The 23,643-nt window shown below is 52.2% G+C and overlaps 1 protein-coding gene and 1 long non-coding RNA gene across 2 annotated transcripts in view; one reads left to right on the forward strand and one right to left on the reverse strand.

Annotated features, from left to right (window-relative positions):
* The window catches only part of LOC112546240 (uncharacterized), a 28,003-nt gene extending 16,383 nt beyond the window's left edge, over window positions 1-11,620 (forward strand). Inside the window, exons 2-3 of the long non-coding RNA XR_016346909.1 lie at window positions 5,045-5,134; window positions 11,287-11,620. This is a non-coding gene — a long non-coding RNA (uncharacterized LOC112546240). The remainder of the gene's footprint in view (window positions 1-5,044; window positions 5,135-11,286) is intronic.
* SCNN1B (sodium channel epithelial 1 subunit beta) overlaps window positions 1-13,251 on the reverse strand; it is a 41,970-nt gene extending 28,719 nt beyond the window's left edge. The window contains exon 1 of the mRNA XM_075899946.2: window positions 13,065-13,251. The gene's annotated coding sequence lies outside the window, so the exon portion shown is untranslated. The remainder of the gene's footprint in view (window positions 1-13,064) is intronic.
* Between the last annotated feature and the right edge of the window lie 10,392 nt (window positions 13,252-23,643).

Consider the following 23,643-nt stretch of genomic DNA (forward strand, 5'->3'; position numbering starts at 1 on the left):
GCTCACCTGCACAGCCCTGTGGATCACTGGCTCACGTACCTGATGAGCTAGAAAGAACCAGTTCAGCTCCCAGCTCTGCATTTTAACACTCTTAAATTCACAGCCAATCGGAATCTCTTCCGTACAGCCACCTGCCAGCATCCAGAAGGGTGCCACTGGCCCCCAAGTCGGGATCGCTTTTAAATACCTCATTCTTGTCAAGCCAGTTTCTTGCTCCGATCTGCCTTATGGTCTGTGGCTGGAGGGGGAAGCAGTCTGACCCCTACTGTCTGACAAATTCAGATTCAAACTTTATCCTGAAATGAACATATGTACTTCCCTCCATCATTGTCTATCTCCCTCTTGATTTCTGCCCCACTCATTCTCCTCTCAGCCTCTACCTCCGACCCTTCAAATTCTTCTTTGCCCCCTATTTCTCGCTACACCTTGCTGCATTCTGCCCCATGTTCCTCTGCCCCCTTCAGTCTTCTCTGGTACCCCATTCCTCCCTCTTACAGCCATGCTCCCGGCTCTTTTACATTGTGCTGGGCCCCATTCACATGCTCTGTACAGCACCCTTGTCCTCCTCACAGAACTTACTCCTCCCCGTTCTCTTCCCCATTCCACTGCCATTTACCAGGTCCTCACGGTGCCCCCGCCTTCTGACAGTACAAGGGGGGCACTGCGTTGAGCCCAATCTGGCATTAATCCAGTGGGGAACAATGGGAGGTAGTGTCCATCTTTACTAAGGGCAGCCTCCTGGCTGCCTGCAAAGGCTTTTTTAATTGAAGACTGTTTTGTGGCTTCACTGCTTTAAGAGCAGTGGAGATGGGAACCATTCTGAGAAAGGGCAAAGCTGCACAAGGTCACATCTCATTATCCCAAGAAGCTTTAACAAAAGAAAAACCCACAACTCCACAAGTACTTCCTAGTGTGCAGGCACTGATGGGAAATGCATGCACTTCTAGTGCTATTTGGCAGAGCTTACAGAGATAACAGTCACTGGAAGAGGTGTCACGGATTCCTTTCATTGCGTTCCCTCTTCCAACAAGCAATCTGTACATTCCTGGCCATATAGCTTCCCCTGCTTGCTACCTTGGTTAAAATGTGTCTACAGCCCTTCTCCTCGCCCCTCCTTCCCCATCAAACCAGGACTGAGGCTGCCCTAAAGCTATTGCAGCCCCAGCTGAACATTTTTGCAAGTCCCCTTTGGGTGAGGGAATCTTTCTCTTGAAGGTCTCAGTGGAAGAAGCTGGTCGGAATCCTGTCAGCAGAGCTATGTTACAAGTGACCAACAGGGATTGCATGGAGGAGATGGGGCAGAAGACTCTGGCTTCCAGTGTGTCCCCAGAGAACAGATCTGTGGGGCTACAGGCCTGAACCTTCGGCTTCCTCTGCTGAGGTGCTGGGTCCATGTGGGGATAAATCTCTTCCCATCCCCACCACACACTTCTCAAGTGAAAAACTTAGGAGGATGTACAATAGGGTTTCTTCTCCCCAAACACCTCCTGGGGATTTCCTGGGCAGGTGGGATCAGACACACTAATCCAAGATGCTGACTCAAGTAGCTCCAACTAGGAAGGACTAAGGCTCTGAGCCCTGAACATAGATGGCAAAGAGGGCTCTGAGAACAGATAAAATTACAACCCAACACCTAGTTAGGTCACTTAGATAAGAATGCTTAGAACATGAGCTATCCCTTTCGTGCTGGACATACAGTGATTGCCCATCACATGGAGAATGCATTCATAGCTCATCAGGTATGGGAATTGTAAAGTTTTTAAATTACATTTTCATATTGCAGCGTCTATATTAACTCAACCAGACAGCTCTGAGAAAAGAGTAGGAATGTTTCAGTGTTTCATGGAATCTTTTACCCAATCAGGTGGCTAATAGTTTGGTCTAGATCCGTGGTCACCAACCAGTAGATCGCGATCTACCAGTAGATCTCAGAGGCTCTAACAGTAGCTCTTGAGCCCTCTCTGAACTACGCGCATGCACAGTACATTTACATTAGATTTCCTTATTTGAGGAGCAGCTACTCACTGAGCAACAACACAGGTGAGTAGCTGCGAGGCATGGTGGGAGCTGGGAGGTTGGGAGGGCTGAAACACCCCAGCCAGCTGACTGTAGCTTTCAGCTGAAAGAGGCTGCCCCGCGCTCCAGCTGATCAGCGGCTTCTCCTCTGCGCCTGCCCATGTGGAGCTTGGTGCACCCTGGCTGAGCCCATGGCCAGCTGGCCGGGCAGCCGCTTCTCTTCCCTCCAGCCCGGCTGCTCTGTGCTCAGCCCAGGGAGGCTGCGTCTAGCTCCAGCTGTGCTGGAGCAAGCTTCCCAGGCTGAGTGCAGGATCACAGATGCCCATCTGATGGACTGTATACGACTAGCAATCTCAGACTACAACCCAGACTTCAAGACACTGGCAGATACTGTTCAGTCACAGGTGTCACACTGAGACTTTGTTATTGGAAGAAGAAATATATAATTATCAATACTTGATTTTAGATTTACAAAATAGCAGAGAACAAAATGCATAATTGTAAATGCTTCATTTGACATTTAAATAGCATGAATTAAAAACAGACCATTTATTTCATAACTATAAACATGTGATTTTAATTTTATATATTGCATAATTAAAAAAACCTGTTTAACAGAGTGTATAAGGGCTGGAGATAGCAAGTGATGGACAGGAGAATAGAGAGGGCGGGGCTTCAAGGAAGGGGCGGGGCTTCAAGGAAGAGGCGGGGCGGTAGATCTTCGCCTGTTCTGAGACTTAAAAAGTGATCTTGGGTGTAAAAAGGTTGGAGACCACTGGTCTAGATGCCCTGGTATGAACAAACTATGGTCAGATGTTCATTCTTCCTCACATCTGTTTGGTTTGGGGAGTTTGTTGGTTGACTTTGTGCGGATACTTATTCTTGCCTTGTTCTTTCCTTTAACAACATGAAATGGGTGAGCTGGTAGGTGGTGATGGAGAAGCAATACTAAAATGCTCCCTGAAAGCTCTTACAAAGTACAACATGGAGGTTTGTTCCAGCTGAAGGGAGAGGGTCCCTAGAAAGGTGTTTAATATGATAAGGTAGATTTAAGACTGGAGACAGCCTTAATGTGGGTGTTAAATTGCAGTGTGCCACACTGTTCCCCAGCCTCTATCACCGTTGTAGCTGAGGGTTATGTTACAGTTTCTGAAAACAATTCTATTTTCCTAGTACAACTCTGACTGTCTGTAGCTTGTAGTTTTCTGACTGAAATTGAGTGTCACTACTACTGATTTGTGTCTATGTGGTGTTCTGTGCCTCCCGTAGTGTTTTAAATCCATAGCCCATAGCTGCCAACCCTTGCTCCCCAGGAGTTGGTAGAGTGCTGTGATTGTATGAGACCTATCCCTGAGGGACGTACTAGCCGTAATCGGGAAGAAAAGCTGTGTGACCCCTTGAAGATTTCCACCATTGTGGGAAGTGTTGCCAACCCACAGAAATTTCATTTATACACAAAATGAGAAAAATTTACGGACAAATTTTTTTACAAACATAATTTTTATACTATATTAAGACAACATAAATGGCCAAAAGTGAAAAGTAATCGTTGTCATTCATACATCAATGTGCTGATGCTAACTCAGCAGGATAACGTAGATGATAACATCAAGTGGATCATGTGATTCACGTTACGTCACCTCAATCATCGAGCTAAATAAACAACTAAAATATCCAGTTTCCACTGCTCTGCAGTAAAATGTCTGAAGCAGCACAGAAGAAATTTAATTGCTATAGAATAGTTGCTGGTTTTTTAAATTTTATTTCACTTTTACAAAATTTACAAACACCTACATTTTTTTACGGACATGTCCAATTTTGGCTAATTTTTTACAGACTCTAAATTTACTGACGGTTGGCAACCCTGATTGTAGGGCTGGGGACTTTCTGCCTCCTCCTTCACCATCCCAACACTTTCTGAATTCGCTCTTCACGGAGCGCAGAGGAAAGGTTAACGCTCTTGTCTGTGCGGGGCTGCAGTTCAGGGGCACAAGGTGCAACACGCGCCATGCAGGGGTACGTCAGTGGGAGCTGGGTACCTTTATGTTTGTGCCAGCCGCATCCACTGGGGCAATGAGACAGCAGCTCTTTGGTGCACTCTGCCGTGCACATCCCACCTGCCTGCATCCTGGCACAGTGCAGACATAGGCCAGATCTGCCTTGCTGCTGCTAATAGAGCGTGATGTGAGTTTATCTGCAGGCTGAAGGGACCAGTGAGAGAGAAATGTAGGAGATGACAAGGGTAGTGACCCCCCTTCCAGATTTAAGGCTGCGATTCTCATCTCCGTTGCATGGAGGCACCGTTAGTAGCACACCTTGCATCTATGCCAAGCACAGCACTGGCTGGAGACCCCTTAGCACAGACACCTCGGGGATGGCCGATGGATGGAGTGTGAGCCTTCAGATCAGGTTCCTTTGGTTTAATTTCATTTTCCTAAGGGTTTAAAACAGGACCCTCTAAAAATACCCACTCAGACTCTGCAAGCAGGACTGTCTGTTTACACAGGATGGGCATACACATGAGCAGACTTCACAAGGAGTCTCATAGGCTTACTGAAGATGTGTCACTTAGCAGGCACATAGCTTCATGTGTTTCCTTTTCCTGTCATTTACGTGCTGGCTGTGGGGACAAATTCTGCCCAGGCCTCCATGTAATGAAGTCAGTAGGATTACTCATGTGGAACTGAAGGTAACGAAGAATTCAGGACTAGGCTTTCTGTTGACAATAGGCCAAACCGGTGAACAGTCTTGCTCCTGAATTGAGTTGGCTGGAAGCAGCAGAGCTGACTAATATATCATTAAACTCTCAGGGTGACGAGAGATGTGCTGCTTTTGCAAAGTCACCAAGCAGCTGATGCAAATTGGGAACCTGATTTTGTGTGGCTTTCTTTGAAAAAGGTGTGGTCCAAAGGCATGCCAAGACTCAGCTATGTTCCAATACAACTCAAAGAAGAGAATCTCTTTGAACTTGTTAAAGGTCACGCTTCAAAATCCTCTCTCCCTCTGTTTCCTGATCTCTTTGCTGTAGGGTTCCACTGACTAGTCAAGCCAGCTGACGAGCATTACTATTCCCACCAGCAATCCAGGACTGCTTTTCTCCACACCAAGTAACAGACAGGTGAGCAATCCCCTCCAGATGACTGGAGTTTACAGGGAGCTTTCAGATTCAGTTCCTTATATTTCCCTTCCATTACATCATCATTCACAGAAGATTTGTACGTGCTAAGGAGATGTTCTCCTACAAGGGTCTGATCATGAAGTTATGGCATCAGGGCATGAGTGGCAAAGAAACTCATGGGGAAAGAAAACCAGGAAGTTGAAATGAGCACTCCCATTGGATAAATTGCTTAGTTTTTCCCTTCTAATCAAGCTGGTGACCACTGAATGGTTCCTCCTCTAGCTGGGCTTGCCAGAAGGATTCAGCTCAACATGGGCATTGTCAATGTTTTCACTCTGAATTCAGTGCTGGGAATGTGCCAGTAAAGCCGTGCTGGGAAGTGAAGCCCTCCAGACAAAGAACAGGGATGGGATGGAATGGGTGGCGGCAGTGGATAGTTCTTCCAAATTACTGTGTCAGGCTACCTTGACCCTTCATTAGAAACAGCTTCTGTAGTGGCCACAGGGGTGTTCCTCTCCATGTCCAGCGAGTCCTGTCAGAAAGTCTGTGTTTATGGGGAAACGTTGACTGGGAACTGGATGGGGAGACCCCCATCTCCTTTCACTAAGGCACGAGCAATATTTGGTTGCTACTCAACAGGACTGGACCAAGAACCGGTGACCAGCACGTTCCCTATTGCCAATCATTTTAGTCAGCAAGGACCATGGCACAGACTTCTGAGCTACAGGTGCTTGTCCAAAGTTTTATGAGTAATCTGAGATTGCAGGTACACTCAGGAAAATCAGCATTCATTAATTAGCCTTCCTCTTTACAGACAGCCCACATTCATAAAGCATGCATAAACTCTCATCTCAGCCTGTCTTTCTTATAGCCAGGATTTAGGGGTTTCTCCTTGCTTCTCTTCAAGGAAATGCTCCCCAGAAGTTTCACAAGAAACATCATATTTTCTTCAGAATAAACTGCAATGTTTCTAGTCTTCTGAATATTTAAACCTTTTTGTTTACAAAACCACAGTAAGTTCTAATGCAACATATATACACCCCTGCATCCTTATCTATTTATCTATATAAGGGTATGTCTACACTACCCTCCTAGTTCGAACTAGAGGGATAATGTAGGCATACCGCACTTGCAAATGAAGCCCGGGATTTGAATTTCCCGGGCTTCATTTGCATAAGCGGGGAGCCGCCATTTTTAAATCCCCGCTTGTTCGAACCCCGTGTAGCGCGGCTACACGGGGCTCGAACTAGGTAGTTCGGAATAGGAACCCTAGTCCGAACTACCTAGTTCGAGCCCCGTGTAGCCGCGCTACACGGGGTTCGAACAAGCGGGGATTTAAAAATGGCGGCTCCCCGCTTATGCAAATGAAGCCCGGGAAATTCAAATCCCGGGCTTCATTTGCAAGTGCGGTATGCCTACATTACCCCGCTAGTTCGAACTAGGAGGGTAGTGTAGACATACCCTCAGATTTTAAACCCTGAAGTGTTCTTACCTATATTTCTTTGTTCGCTATTTTGCAGCAGTCATTGCACACATGCGTGCACACAGTTATCCATTTAAGAAATGGCCCTTTAAAATTACTTTATAGTGTATATTATACTTCCAGTATTTTCAGCACCCTTTTGTGTTCTCTTGTAACTGTTTTCACAAAATAAGCCTCTCTATCCCCACTGAAAAATGCTGTGTAGACAAGACAACAGGAGACAAAAGCTGATCCAAATCATTTTTAAAAACTACTTACACTTACTGAGGAGGTTAAAACATTGTCAGGTAAATATCCGCAGTAAAATAATTGTAACAGCAGTTACTACAGTTGACTTTATACATGAATCTCTCTATTGTCCAATCAGTCTGAATCTCTACTGACAATCCATTCAAGCTGATGTTGTTTATGTCCTCTGGGCTCTACAGCTGCTTTTTAAACACTACTGTGAAATAATTGACCGCTGCCCATGTTGGCCAGGCATCTGAGGTTAACCCAAACTGGTTTTGAACAGTGTTGAAAACTGTTTATAAAAAGTGTTAACCCCAGTGCATAGGAGTCAGTCCTTTAACAGACCTGCTTCACTTTATATCCACAGTAGATAACACAGGAGTGGAGACTTCTGTTTTAAGAACCAGGTCTGGCAGGAGGCAAACAGGCATTTTACCTGTGTACTCTGAAATGACCCTGCTCAAAGATTTAAAAGTAAGCAGGTATCTAAGACCTTTGCTGGATCAGGGCCAAAGTGCTCAGCATCATACAGGACTGAGCACTAAACTGGCTGCCAACTTAGCAAACGATCATAAAAGGGTTTAAAAGTACCTTTCCCAGCACTGAAGAACTCTGTGTGGCCTGAAAGTTTCTCTCGCCCTCCAAAGTCAGTCCAATAAAAGATATTGCCTCCCCAACCCTGTCTCTAAAATACCCAGACGTGTTTTAACAATGTTCTGTCCAATGATGGCAGCACAAACTGGTTAACAAACACCATTTGAAAGGGATTTTTTAATGTGGAAAGAAGCCAAGAACCAAGTTCACTTCCTCTGGCTGGAGCAAACGGTGCTTTCAAAGGAACAAGCTGTTTGAGAAAAGGAAATGTTGCACTTTAACGCACACAAAGGGTCCTTTTTCAAGGAGGAAAGTAACCCTACCGTTGTTTTTAACCTTACCAACAGCTTCAATGCATCTCCTCACCTTTATTTTCTAAAAACTTTCTAAGACAAATCTTATTCTTTCCTGATTTCTGCAGCTTGCTATAGGTCTGTGGTCACACCTGCAACCCTTGACAGTGCCTTGTACTCTCTTGAGCTTAATGTGGAAGGAGATCAAGTGTCTCATGTGTTCTAAAGGGATACTTCAACCCTTTCCGTCTCTGTGAGCCCTTTATGCTGCCCGGCTCTCCCATTAGCTGGGATGCACGGGGATAAGTGACTGGCACCCACCCACACTACTGCACAGATACATTTACTAGCCCCTCCCTATCCTGCCCTGAACCAGGGAACATAGGTAGCAGCACAATACTTTTTCCTTCTCCTGCTCCACATCCAAACAGAGGCTAGTGCTGAGACCTCAGGGGGTTCAGGAGCCAAGCAGAACTTCCCCATAGTCCGGATACCGCAATGGCACATGAACACAGGACAATGCATGAATTTGTCCCTGCTGCTTCCTCTAGTGTTTACAAAACTGCAGCATTCAGCAATAGCTGCAGCCATGCGTGCAGGACTTTATGGGCCTCATGGCTGCTTTTTGCTGGACTGTTTTACCTTTCCCTCTCTTGACTTGGGCACTGCTGGGTAGAGCATCTATCAGCTGCGTGTACTCTTCTACTGATCTGCACTTTGCCCCAACACACCATTCAGGTATGGGGCAGGGGTTTGCTAATATACAAGTACGGAATTAGTTGAATTTTTCTTCAATATACTGTTAATAATACTCTGCCTTTTTAAAGTTATCTGAGGATCTCAAAGCACTTTGCAAACTCTATTGAACACCTCCAGTCAACAATGGAGCAGCAGAATGATGCCTCCACCACTGTCTGGACACAGTAAAAGTTTGGCTTTTGCTGGCATTTGCCAGCATAAATGTGTGATCGGAAGTAATGTTCAGTAATCGATCCTGGAAGTCATTTCTGGAGCGCAAAAGGAGCTCTCTCCACACTATAGCATGGTTTGCCTCTGTATTGTGGAGAGGCTACTCTGACAGCACCTTGAGACCCATAAATCCAGTCCAAGGTGACACTTCTGTGCCTGACTATGCCTATAGGATTGGACTCAGTGTTACAATCTCATTCTACTGGTGACTTATTAGTCTGTAATAGGGTATGGCTAACAGTTCTCATTTAAAAAAAAAAATCCCAGTCCATGCTGAGCGGGGAAGCTGTGCAAGAAGTTTGTTGGTAATGACTATTTAATAACCAGCTGCTAACATGATTCCGACACTAGGGCACAGTGAAACCAGTAGTGTACATTCTCTAATGAGGAAGGAAAAACATTTACTGAACCTGTTTGATGTGATCAGCCAAGGTTTTGCTTCAGTTACTGTGATACAAATGCTTAATGCTAACAGGGTAGGCAGATGTCACATGTCACTAAAATACTTTTTAAAAGGTTCCAGGTTTTTTTTTTTATAGAAATAACAGCCTATTTCCAGTCTGACAAATCACAGTACTTCTGGGCTGTAGGTGCTTAAGTTCTTGTGTGGTTCTGTCCCTATATTTAAGCATCACTGTAATCCAGAACTCCCCAACTAAGCAGCCACCCAACCCTGTAGACATCTTGGCAACTGTATGTTTGCCACAAAAGGTCCCTGGGCCTTAAGTTTCAGCTTGTGGGTCTGCACATTGCTACATCAAGCATCATGTCAAAACCCTAACACGTAATATTCAAACAAGGGCATGACTGGAATTCCCTGCCTGTCTTGCCTGTGGGGCCCCATCCGATAAGTGTGTTCTTAGCCTGCTTAACTCCACACCAAATGACAGGGAAGTAACTTGGCCTTTCTTCTTCAAACACTGGAAACTTCCCTCCCTTCCCTCCATGTTAAGTCCTGTGTTTCTTTGTGAGCGTCACTTAGAACAGGCCAAGGGACCACATTCTTTGCTGGCTCTTAGTGAGGATGATGATGCTGGAGATATAGCTGTATGGAAACATACTCATGTGAAGAGAAGCCTCGGAACTAGAGCAGCAAGAGCGCTCACTGGCTGTTCCCTCACAAGTTGGATTCCTCAACACTGTGCAGTAACTATCTGTAACAGGGTAGATCAGGCAACACATAATACAGCCCCAAGAGGGACAAGTCTCTGATGAGAAATCCAAGTGACAGCTGTTTGAGGATGAATAGGACATCTGAAACAAAGGACATGGCCACTGACATATTTGGAAAACCAAAACTCTGTCACTTAATTCCTTTAGTCAAGGAGATTTAAATATAAAACCCCCAGAGGTTAACACAAATTAAATAGGAAACGTTATACCTGAGTACACCTTCAGTATACTCCACTGGCAGGATGACCTGTAGAAGTGTTGCCAAATTGTAAAAGAATTGAAAGATCTCAAGTCTCCACCAGCAGATCAAACACTAAAAAGAACCCTGCTTGCATGACAAAGTTTTCCATTCAAAAAACCTTGATATAAACATATTACATAAGGAAGTAAAATACGTAATTCTTTCTTGTTATGTTAGTGAAGCAAATCATTTGCTGACAGAGGCAGAAACTAAACACACTGGGTGCGTCTAGACTGGCAAGATTTTGCAAAAATTTGCCGCCTGTCTACACTGGCCACGAGACTTTGCGCAAGAGCACTGACGTTCTAACGTAAGAATTCAGTGCTTCTTGTGCAAATACTTTGACGCTCCCGCTCAGGGATAAGCCCACTTGCGCAAGAGGGCCAGTATAGACATGCACCTTAATTTTTTGCGCAAGAAAGCCCGATGGCTAAAATGGAGCTTTCTTGCGCAAAAGCGCGTCTATACTGGGCACGGATGCTTTTGCGCAAAAGCACTTTTTGCACAAAAGCATCCGTGGCAATGTAGATGCTCTTTTGCGGAAATACTTTTAACGGAAAAACTTTTCCGTTAAAAGTATTTCCGCAAAATCATGCCAGTCTAGACGCAGCCACTAACTTTATCTTATTTGTTCAAATTCTTCCTGTGAAATTCATTTGTCTTATAATAAAATAAGATTAATTTGGGACATATTTAGGATGCTGTGAACATCTGAGTTAGGAGTTTATTGACTTATGTTGAGCACTGAAATCTTGTATTTTGAATTAGTATTTCCAGAATGTTTGCCCAAATTGAGGCAACTATCAACGATAGTTACATTTGTATGACTTTTAAAATGTATTCCTCTTACTTGTACAGGTTTTTCACTGTGGTCTATGGAAAGTTTCCATATTCAGTGTCTTCTAGTGACACTGAATTAATTTTAGGACTAGTTCCTTGTGTTAGAATTTTGATGTTTCCTTTCTGAATGCTATATCCCTATTGTGCCCTCATTTAGACATGGAACCAATAAATTTTTCATCTTAATTAAGCAAGACGGGCTTGTAAATCCTTGCTCATGCTTACTCACTGGACAGCTGCATGGTATTAGCTAGGACCCGCCTCGCCTGCTTTGCTCCTGAACAGATCTCCTACATCCTGTCATTCCAAAGTGTCTCTTTCTCCCCAGGTCACCTCATACAAAGCTATCTGCTGACAGTGCTCTACTCTGCAAAACATGGCACTTAACGGACATCACGGGCTGAAGAGCGAACCTGTTTCCTGTGTTGTAACATCACAAACCCATCAAATAACAAATGAATTAGAAGAATTAAATACCTGTTTCCTACTCTCACAATCTAGAACCAAGTGTTTAAATCCCCCAGGCTCTCTGATTGGCCTCCTCAGTATGTATTTTATTATAACAAAATCCATTCTTGGCCATTGATAGTCAATATAAGGGAGTGAATTCCCAGTATACTGCACAATTTTACCCACAAACTAACCCATTAAAACTATGATTATATGCTTCTCTGGCAATGTACAAACTGCAGCCCATAATGGAAAATAGCCATTTTATAACTGCCATTTTAAGGTAGCCTTCTGAGTATATCAGTACAGGGAGTAGGGTGTTGCTGTTTTTATTAAATGAATTTTAGTGCTAATAAAAGGTGCCAGATGAAGAGCACTGAAAACTGAATTGTCTGTCACCCTAGACCAGGTAGACAGGGCGGCAGCAGTGCATGCTAATGTAGTTTCCCTCTGACCTTGATTCCTTTGCTAAGGCTGCCAACAAGGACTCAAACAGAAACTCAAATTACAATAGCAGATTTTGCAATATGGACACATGCCCAATGAGAATGTGAGGTAACTGAGACTCAATTAGTGTTGCCAATTTTTACCATCTTTGGTGTTTTTCTTAAAGACCAAGCTGCTGCAATTAGATTGGCAACTAAGAATCTCTGCTGATGTGAGTGTGGGTTTTTATTTTATTTTATGTACGCTTCTAGCCCTCATTTCTGGGGACATAATCTTGAAAATGTGACTGCTGAACATTCCAACATCAGGAGGCAAATTCAAAGAATCAAGCCTCATGATTTTTAACTCAATTTCATTGACGGGGTGGAAACATGATTTTTGAATGGTTGGGGTTGGCAATACTGTGCCAGCTACTACCAATGGGAGCTGCAATTGTTAAAGAGAAACAGGGCAGCTCTATTATACAGGCAAGAGCAGCATGGGGCCACCAGGGGCAGCAAAGTCCTCTGTAACTTGGTATGAGCGAGGGGGGGCCGAGTAGCTATTTGCCTGAAATTGGCCCAAAATGAAAGGCTCTTTGCCTAGGATCAGCCCTCCAGCCCCGCTTCATTCCTTTGGCAATGCTGCCAGAGGCCTTTGCATGCGAGCCACAGAACACATTCCGTACTTCCACACCGCACAACGGCGAGCGGGAGGGGCGCTCGGAGAGGGGCTCATGTTTTCCGTGTGTAGGGCTGCAGGGCTGGGCTCCTCTCGAGGGAGTGTCATGAACCCCTGCGTACACAGAGAGGAAAGCAAGCCCTGGTCACTGCTCTGTCCCGCCAGCGTCGGGCGCGATCCGTGCGATTCCGCCGCCAGATGCGGGGTTAGCATCGGTTGCTCACAACGTCGCAGAGGGCTTCAGCCGGCCCGGCACAAGGGGCGAGGGGAGGGATCCGGGGCCAGGCGTGGCCCGATCCAGCCGCTCAGCGGAAGCCCCGGGACCACCTGTCAGCGAGCCGAGCCGGGCCAGGCTTGGCCCGAGCCCCCGCTCCCCGGCCCAGGCGTCCCCCTGGGGGGCCGGTGCCCGGGGCGGGGAGCCGAGCCTGGACCCTGCGCCCCAGCACCGCAGGTCCGCGTCCTCCCGCCAGGCCCCGCGAGCTGGGCTCGGGGCGGCAGGAGACCCCCAAAGGGTGGCGGGTCCCGCGGCTGAGTGTCCGGCAGACTTACCTGGGCGGGCAGCCGGGCTCTCGCAGCTGCTGAGTGCCTGGTCCCTCCAGGCGCGGGAGCGCGCGCGCGCGTCCTCCGGAGCGCGCGCCGGACTCGGGAATTGATCTGGAGCGCGCGAGCCGCCCCTACGCCTCAGACCCCAACCGCCCCCCAGGAACCTCAAACCGCCACTCCCGCCCCGCCCCCGGGGACCGCCCTTTTCACCCCGCCCCCCGGGGACCCCAACCGCCCTTTTCGCCCCGCCCCCCGGGGACCTCAACCCGCCCCTCTCGCCCCGCCCCCGGGGACCCCAACCGCCCTTTTCGCCCCGCCCCCCGGGGACCTCAACCCGCCCCTCTCGCCCCGCCCCCGGGGACCCCAACCGCCCTTTTCGCCCCGCCCCCCGGGGACCTCAAACCGCCCCTCTCGCCCCGCCCCCGGGGATCCCAAACGCCCTTTTCGCCCCGCCCCCCGGGGACCTCAAACCGCCCCTCTCGCCCCGCCCCCCGGGGACCTCAAACCGCCCCTCTCGCCCCGCCCCCGGGGATCCCAACCGCCCTTTTCGCCCCGCCCCCCGGGGACCTCAAACCGCCCCTTCTGACACCCCAACCGTCACTCCCACCCCCCAACCACCAACCTCTCCCTCCTCATCCTCCCTCACACTTCAACCCCCTTCCTTCACCCCTCACTCTGCACCCTCACACCCCAGCTTCCCCTCACCCACCCCGCCAACTCCAACCCCAACTGCCCCATCAGCCCCCCGACTCCAACCTCCTTCCCTCTCCCCGCCCCCTCACCCCAACTGCCCCATCAGCCCCCCGACTCCAACCTCCTTCCCTCTCCCCGCCCCCTCACCCCAACTGCCCCATCAGCCCCCCGACTCCAACCTCCTTCCCTCTCCCCGCCCCCTCACCCCAACTGCCCCATCAGCCCGCCGACTCCAACCTCCTTCCCTCTCCCCGCCCCCTCACCCCAACTGCCCCATCAGCCCGCCGACTCCAACCTCCTTCCCTCTCCCTGCCCCTCACCCCAACTGCCCCATCAGCCCCCCGACTCCAACCTCCTTCCCTCTCCCTGCCCCTCACCCCAACTGCCCCATCAGCCCCCCGACTCCAACCTCCTTCCCTCTCCCTGCCCCTCACCCCAACTGCCCCATCAGCCCCCCGACTCCAACCTCCTTCCCTCTCCCTGCCCCTCACCCCAACTGCCCCATCAGCCCCCCCGACTCCAACCTCCTTCCCTCTCCCTGCCCCTCACCCCAACTGCCCCATCAGCCCCCCGACTCCAACCTCCTTCCCTCTCCCTGCCCCTCACCCCAACTGCCCCATCAGCCCCCCGACTCCAACCTCCTTCCCTCTCCCTGCCCCTCACCCCAACTGCCCCATCAGCCCCCCGACTCCAACCTCCTTCCCTCTCCCTGCCCCTCACCCCAACTGCCCCATCAGCCCCCCGACTCCAACCTCCTTCCCTCTCCCTGCCCCTCACCCCAACTGCCCCATCAGCCCCCCGACTCCAACCTCCTTCCCTCTCCCTGCCCCTCACCCCAACTGCCCCATCACCCCCCCGACTCCAACCTCCTTCCCTCTCCCTGCCCCCTCACCCCAACTGCCCCATCAGCCCCCCGACTCCAACCTCCTTCCCTCTCCCTGCCCCCTCACCCCAACTGCCCCATCAGCCCCCCCCCCGACTCCAACCTCCTTCCCTCTCCCTGCCCCTCACCCCAACTGCCCCATCAGCCCCCCGACTCCAACCTCCTTCCCTCTCCCTGCCCCTCACCCCAACTGCCCCATCAGCCCCCCGACTCCAACCTCCTTCCCTCTCCCTGCCCCTCACCCCAACTGCCCCATCAGCCCCCCGACTCCAACCTCCTTCCCTCTCCCTGCCCCTCACCCCAACTGCCCCATCAGCCCCCCCGACTCCAACCTCCTTCCCTCTCCCTGCCCCTCACCCCAACTGCCCCATCAGCCCCCCCGACTCCAACCTCCTTCCCTCTCCCTGCCCCTCACCCCAACTGCCCCATCAGCCCCCCGACTCCAACCTCCTTCCCTCTCCCTGCCCCTCACCCCAACTGCCCCATCAGCCCCCCGACTCCAACCTCCTTCCCTCTCCCTGCCCCTCACCCCAACTGCCCCATCAGCCCCCCGACTCCAACCTCCTTCCCTCTCCCTGCCCCTCACCCCAACTGCCCCATCAGCCCCCCGACTCCAACCTCCTTCCCTCTCCCTGCCCCTCACCCCAACTGCCCCATCAGCCCCCCCCGACTCCAACCTCCTTCCCTCTCCCTGCCCCTCACCCCAACTGCCCCATCAGCCCCCCGACTCCAACCTCCTTCCCTCTCCCTGCCCCTCACCCCAACTGCCCCATCAGCCCCCCGACTCCAACCTCCTTCCCTCTCCCTGCCCCTCACCCCAACTGCCCCATCAGCCCCCCGACTCCAACCTCCTTCCCTCTCCCCGCCCCCTCACCCCAACTGCCCCATCAGCCCCCCCGACTCCAACCTCCTTCCCTCTCCCCGCCCCCTCACCCCAACTGCCCCATCAGCCCCCCGACTCCAACCTCCTTCCCTCTCCCTGCCCCTCACCCCAACTGCCCCATCAGCCCCCCGACTCCAACCTCCTTCCCTCTCCCCGCCCCCTCACCCCAACTGCCCCATCAGCCCCCCCCCCCGACTCCAACCTCCTTCCCTCTCCCCGCCCCCTCACCCCAACTGCCCCATCAGCCCCCCGACTCCAACCTCCTTCCCTCTCCCTGCCCCTCACCCCAACTGCCCCATCAGCCCCCCGACTCCAACCTCCTTCCCTCTCCCTGCCCCTCACCCCAACTGCCCCATCAGCCCCCCGACTCCAACCTCCTTCCCTCTCCCTGCCCCTCACCCCAACTGCCCCATCAGCCCCCCGACTCCAACCTCCTTCCCTCTCCCTGCCCCTCACCCCAACTGCCCCATCAGCCCCCCGACTCCAACCTCCTTCCCTCTCCCTGCCCCTCACCCCAACTGCCCCATCAGCCCCCCGACTCCAACCTCCTTCCCTCTCCCTGCCCCTCACCCCAACTGCCCCATCAGCCCCCCCGACTCCAACCTCCTTCCCTCTCCCCGCCCCCTCACCCCAACTGCCCCATCAGCCCCCCGACTCCAACCTCCTTCCCTCTCCCTGCCCCTCACCCCAACTGCCCCATCAGCCCCCCGACTCCAACCTCCTTCCCTCTCCCTGCCCCTCACCCCAACTGCCCCATCAGCCCCCCGACTCCAACCTCCTTCCCTCTCCCTGCCCCTCACCCCAACTGCCCCATCAGCCCCCCGACTCCAACCTCCTTCCCTCTCCCCGCCCCCTCACCCCAACTGCCCCATCAGCCCCCCCGACTCCAACCTCCTTCCCTCTCCCTGCCCCTCACCCCAACTGCCCCATCAGCCCCCCGACTCCAACCTCCTTCCCTCTCCCTGCCCCTCACCCCAACTGCCCCATCAGCCCCCCGACTCCAACCTCCTTCCCTCTCCCCGCCCCCTCACCCCAACTGCCCCATCAGCCCCCCGACTCCAACCTCCTTCCCTCTCCCTGCCCCTCACCCCAACTGCCCCATCAGCCCCCCGACTCCAACCTCCTTCCCTCTCCCTGCCCCTCACCCCAACTGCCCCATCAGCCCCCCCGACTCCAACCTCCTTCCCTCTCCCTGCCCCTCACCCCAACTGCCCCATCAGCCCCCCCCGACTCCAACCTCCTTCCCTCTCCCTGCCCCTCACCCCAACTGCCCCATCAGCCCCCCGACTCCAACCTCCTTCCCTCTCCCTGCCCCTCACCCCAACTGCCCCATCAGCCCCCCGACTCCAACCTCCTTCCCTCTCCCTGCCCCTCACCCCAACTGCCCCATCACCCCCCCGACTCCAACCTCCTTCCCTCTCCCTGCCCCTCACCCCAACTGCCCCATCAGCCCCCCCGACTCCAACCTCCTTCCCTCTCCCTGCCCCTCACCCCAACTGCCCCATCACCCCCCCGACTCCAACCTCCTTCCCTCTCCCTGCCCCTCACCCCAACTGCCCCATCAGCCCCCCCGACTCCAACCTCCTTCCCTCTCCCTGCCCCTCACCCCAACTGCCCCATCAGCCCCCCCGACTCCAACCTCCTTCCCTCTCCCTGCCCCTCACCCCAACTGCCCCATCAGCCCCCCCGACTCCAACCTCCTTCCCTCTCCCTGCCCCTCACCCCAACTGCCCCATCAACCCCCCCGACTCCAACCTCCTTCCCTCTCCCTGCCCCTCACCCCAACTGCCCCATCAGCCCCCCGACTCCAACCTCCTTCCCTCTCCCCGCCCCCTCACCCCAACTGCCCCATCAGCCCCCCCCGACTCCAACCTCCTTCCCTCTCCCCGCCCCCTCACCCCAACTGCCCCATCAGCCCCCCCCCCGACTCCAACCTCCTTCCCTCTCCCTGCCCCTCACCCCAACTGCCCCATCAGCCCCCCGACTCCAACCTCCTTCCCTCTCCCCGCCCCCTCACCCCAACTGCCCCATCAACCCCCCCGACTCCAACCTCCTTCCCTCTCCCCGCCCCCTCACCCCAACTGCCCCATCAGCCCCCCCGACTCCAACCTCCTTCCCTCTCCCCGCCCCCTCACCCCAACTGCCCCATCAGCCCCCCCGACTCCAACCTCCTTCCCTCTCCCTGCCCCTCACCCCAACTGCCCCATCAACCCCCCCCGACTCCAACCTCCTTCCCTCTCCCTGCCCCTCACCCCAACTGCCCCATCAGCCCCCCGACTCCAACCTCCTTCCCTCTCCCCGCCCCCTCACCCCAACTGCCCCATCAGCCCCCCCCGACTCCAACCTCCTTCCCTCTCCCCGCCCCCTCACCCCAACTGCCCCATCAGCCCCCCCCCGACTCCAACCTCCTTCCCTCTCCCTGCCCCTCACCCCAACTGCCCCATCAACCCCCCCGACTCCAACCTCCTTCCCTCTCCCCGCCCCCTCACCCCAACTGCCCCATCAGCCCCCCGACTCCAACCTCCTTCCCTCTCCCTGCCCCTCACCCCAACTGCCCCATCAACCCCCCCGACTCCAACCTCCTTCCCTCTCCCCGCCCCCTCACCCCAACTGCCCCATCAGCCCCCCGACTCCAACCTCCTTCCCTCTCCCCGCCCCCTCACCCCAACTGCCCCATCAGCCCCCCCGACTCCAACCTCCTTCCCTCTCCCTGCCCCTCACCCCAACTGCCCCATCAACCCCCCCCCCCCGACTCCAACCTCCTTCCCTCTCCCCGCCCCCTCACCCCAACTGCCCCATCAGCCCCCCGACTCCAACCTCCTTCCCTCTCCCTGCCCCTCACCCCAACTGCCCCATCAGCCCCCCCGACTCCAACCTCCTTCCCTCTCCCTGCCCCTCACCCCAACTGCCCCATCAGCCCCCCGACTCCAACCTCCTTCCCTCTCCCCGCCCCCTCACCCCAACTGCCCCATCAGCCCCCCCCCGACTCCAACCTCCTTCCCTCTCCCTGCCCCTCACCCCAACTGCCCCATCAGCCCCCCCGACTCCAACCTCCTTCCCTCTCCCTGCCCCTCACCCCAACTGCCCCATCAACCCCCCCCGACTCCAACCTCCTTCCCTCTCCCTGCCCCTCACCCCAACTGCCCCATCAGCCCCCCCGACTCCAACCTCCTTCCCTCTCCCTGCCCCTCATCCCAACTGCCCCATCAGCCCCCCGACTCCAACCTCCTTCCCTCTCCCCGCCCCCTCATCCCAACTGCCCCATCAGCCCCCCGACTCCAACCTCCTTCCCTCTCCCCGCCCCCTCACCCCAACTGCCCCATCAGCCCCCCGACTCCAACCTCCTTCCCTCTCCCCGCCCCCTCACCCCAACTGCCCCATCAGCCCCCCGACTCCAACCTCCTTCCCTCTCCCCGCCCCCTCACCCCAACTGCCCCATCAACCCCCCCCGACTCCAACCTCCTTCCCTCTCCCCGCCCCCTCACCCCAACTGCCCCATCAACCCCCCCCGACTCCAACCTCCTTCCCTCTCCCCGCCCCCTCACCCCAACTGCCCCATCAACCCCCCCGACTCCAACCTCCTTCCCTCTCCCCGCCCCCTCATCCCAACTGCCCCATCAACCCCCCCCCCCGACTCCAACCTCCTTCCCTCTCCCTGCCCCTCACCCCAACTGCCCCATCAACCCCCCCGACTCCAACCTCCTTCCCTCTCCCCGCCCCCTCACCCCAACTGCCCCATCAACCCCCCCCAACTCCAACCTCCTTCCCTCTCCCTGCCCCTCACCCCAACTGCCCCATCAACCCCCCCGACTCCAACCTCCTTCCCTCTCCCCACCCCCTCACCCCAACAGCCCCCCGCCAACTCCAACCTCCTTCCCTCTCCCCGCCCCCTCACCCCAACTGCCCCATCAACCCCCCCGACTCCAACCTCCTTCCCTCTCCCTGCCCCTCACCCCAACTGCCCCATCAACCCCCCCGACTCCAACCTCCTTCCCTCTCCCTGCCCCTCACCCCAACTGCCCCATCAACCCCCCCCGACTCCAACCTCCTTCCCTCTCTCCACCCCCTCACCCCAACAGCCCCCCCCGCCAACTCCAACCTCCTTCCCTCTCTCCGCCCCCTCACCCCAACTGCCCCATCAGCCCCCCCGACTCCAACCTCCTTCCCTCTCCCCACCCCCTCACCCCAACTGCCCCATCAGCCCCCCGACTCCAACCTCCTTCCCTCTCCCCGCCCCCTCACCCCAACTGCCCCATCAGCCCCCCCGACTCCAACCTCCTTCCCTCTCCCTGCCCCTCACCCCAACTGCCCCATCAGCCCCCCCGACTCCAACCTCCTTCCCTCACCCCGCCCCCTCACCCCAATTGTCCCATGAGCCCCCCCCCCAGGACTCCAGCCTCCTTCCCTCACCCCCCCTCACACTCCAACCACATTCTCTCACCTCATCCCCTCACCCCCCAAACTGCCCCTCAGCCCAACTGCTGGGACTCCAAGCTCCTTCCCTCACCCTGCCCCTTCACACTACAACCACACCCTCTCACCCTGCCTCCTCACAATCCAACTATCTCATTCACTCTCTAAATGTTTTTCCTTTCCCTCCTCACACTCTTTCCATCCCTCCTCGTGCATTCCACCCCCTTATCCCTATCTCTTCTCCTTCAGAACCCCCTTTATCTCCATCCCCTGCATCCTCTTTGATCATCAACTCACACCCCTTTCCCTCTGCAGCTTTCAGCCTCCCTGAACTTGGTGCTGCCCCCAGCATCCTGTGACACCTTTCTGGGGTGAGTAGCACTTAGCATATGTTCCCTTATCACAGCTTCACCTGAGCACCAGCAAAATAGAATTTGCACAGAAAGATCCTGGAGTGTTTAGGGAAATGGTGTCAATGCTAACACACTTTAGGCCAGTGGTGAGCAACCTGTGGTCCATCAGGATTCTTTGTATGGCTCACAAGACATTTTGTTTATTGTTTCCCACATGCAGGATTGCCAGAGTGCACTGATTTCTGTCCATGTTGGCACGTTTGTTTTTTTCCTAACAGTATTACTAAAGTGACACACATGTAAAGCAAGGACATGCGAAGTAAGGTACATGCTGATTGCATACAACATTGACTCCCATGCACTCCCTTTGCATCCAGTCATGGCACTGTGACAGTTCAATTGGCACACCCTGCAAACTCTGGGGACGCAGATGCAGTTAGCAAAACTACTCTATCCTGAGAGACTGTCTTGGTTATGACAATCTTGCGGGCCACTGAGATGAAGGAGGACCACTCATGCGACCTAATCACTACCCTAGGTTGCCCATCATTGCTCTAGGCCCTGAGCTGTTTCTGCTGGGGTTAAGAAAAGAAGCTCTCTCTGATAGTATTTAGCATTAGTCATCCGTGTGTTGGTAGTGCCCTCTCAGGACAGTGTCTGCAGGTGGAAATTGGGGATGGAGATGAATTGCCAGAGGTACATGGTGCAAGATGGGAACTACCTAGCTGTAGTAACAGAGTGTCTGTGTGAGGGGGGCAGGGAATGCACACTGGTAGTTATACTGAAGGGAGGGAGGTGGTTATGCTGCTGTTGGGATGCCCATTGACCATCACAAGAAAACAAATGGATGCCCACAACACTTTTACAGAAACAAAACAGATTAATCACAGAACAGACCCATATCTTATGGAATTGCAGGGAATCAGTTTTGTTTAGTGGAATGACAACTTTTTCTGTGAAGAAATGTGCCAGTAGCACTGGGTGCAAGTACATGTTTGTCAGCAAAGAGACTCCTATCCCAACTAATATTCCCCGCTCAGATGCATATCCATTTCAGGGCAGAGTCCTTCAGGCAATGCCGCACTGCAGTGGAAAGGCAAGGAATGACAGGTGTTTTCTCTGGAACCATAGTGTTTGTCACATTTTAAATATTTCATCCAATGTGTAATAGCTGTAATTTATATTTTAAATACTGGGCAGAATGGTTTATTAATGATATTGATTGTAAATCAGTTTGTTTTGTTGATAATTTTTCCTGATTGTAAATATTTATGGTTATTGATTTTGGCTGGAAACAAAGAGAATGTTCTTTTTTTCTGAAAGGAGCCTCTATTTATAACTCCATTATAACTCAGAATTTCTAGTTAAACAGTTTGTTAAGCTTTGTTTGCCTTGAAATTTACAGTTTGTTTCCTTAATGTATATTTAGGTGAATAGGTTACCATGTATGATCAAAAGATATTGTTTTTATTTGTATGGACATGATTGAGTGGAAGATAATCTAATAATGTGAGCTGAAATCAAGATTATTCTTGATAACTAGGAGGGTGGGTGTCAAAACTCAGCCACAACCTCTCTTGCTCTCTAAACCCCGTTGCCAGCTTTGTCCACATATTCATTCTGCTGATACCATTATTGGACCTAACCAAGTGAGTTACAAGATCAAGAACACATATTCCTGCGCATCCAGAAATATAATCTATGCTATCATGTGCCGAAAGTGTCCGTCTGCTATGTATATTGGACAAACATCTCAGACACTTCGCCAAAGGATTAATGCCCACAAAACAGATATCAGACAAGATCACAAAGAAAAAACAGTTTATTGCCATTTTAACCAGAAAGGACACTCAATGACTTAACCACCTGCATTCTGCTACAAAGACCTTTTACATCTGCACTTGAAAGGGAATCCTCTGAACTGTCATTCATGTTAAAATTCGACACTCTCCAAAAAGGAATGAACAAACACTCAAGCTATCTTACCCATTACCAAGATAGCTTCCCCAATTATCACCTCTAATACCATTAACTCACAAACATCCTTGAGGGCAGGGGGCTGGACTCGATGACCTCTCGAGGTCCCTTCCAGTCCTATTATTATTCTATGATCCCACTCTCCCCACCTCTAATATCATCAATTCACAGACACTTACCTTCCTTCCTTCCCCCCCCGCATCCCCCTCCTGTTCTGAAATGTGATTTGTCCTTTTCATATGTGTTCTTTTTTTTTAATTGTATCCTTTGCTATATATGGTTGTGACTGTTTTCTTCCACTATTTGATCTGAGGAAGTGGGTCTGGCCCACGAAAGCTCATCATCTAATAAACCATCTTGTTAGTCTTTAAAGTGCTACATTGTCCTGCATTTTGCTTCCACAACCTCTCTGTTACACTGTGACAAGTGCTCTTTTTTTAAGGTAACGAACGTACAGATTTCAGATCCCACCTAATTTCAGTTTTAAGTCCCCTCTTCCCAGTTTATCAGACATTAATGATTTCCCCTCCATCCACTTTCCAGTGGAATAGCCAGTTATTTTCCAAGTGATATGGTGTGGCCTATCAGCAGTCGCCAAAATGTGTGGTGTTCTGGTCTTCCTCCCACATTCCTGTACTCTTTATAATCAGCTGTTGACTGAGTATTCAGATAGAAAGAAACTATGCTTAAACCTTGCTTAAGATCTATGATGCAAGCTGCACCTCTGCTTTCAAAAGGGCAGGTTGGAGGTTATTGTTTCGCAATAAGAGAAGGACAGATTGGCTGTATTTCCCTTGTCTGCTCTTTTCTGTCCCCCATTATCTTCCTGCTGTCCTCTCACTTGGCTTTGCACCTGATCCTGAAATCAATTGTACTTTCAGCACCAGCATAGAGAGGAGTCAGCCATTCAGCTCTCTTCAGTCTGAGGAGGAACAGTGAAAGAGAGGGATGAGACCTGACCAACCACATGATGTCCTGATTAGCAAGTGAGTCAGAGTACAGACTGACTGACACCTGCTATGGCTGACCTGCCAGCCCAAAGCATTCTTTCTTGACTGGCCAGCCACCCTGTGTGCTGAGAACATCAACAAAAACCACATTGCCTCCATCCTTACTATCCTCTCTTCTCTGCCTCCTGGGTCTGTTGGTTTTATGAAAAGCTGCATTGAGTCTCATTCCGGACTCACAATTGGACAGACAACAGAACTAATCCTTTTCTCCCTACCAAGAATGTCTGTTGGAGCGAATAAGAGACTTTACTCAATATTTGCCCTCTCTCCAAAGAGGGCCTTGGATGGGTTTTGACTGTTTTTCATAATTACTCAATTTCAGTGTCAGTGTTTTTTTTCTCATTTTGATTTTTTTCCATGGATGTTTCAATCA

Source organism: Pelodiscus sinensis, chromosome 15, assembly GCF_052426305.1.
Source record: "Pelodiscus sinensis isolate ZL-2025 chromosome 15, ASM5242630v1, whole genome shotgun sequence".
NCBI classification, from domain to species: Eukaryota; Metazoa; Chordata; order Testudines; family Trionychidae; genus Pelodiscus; species Pelodiscus sinensis.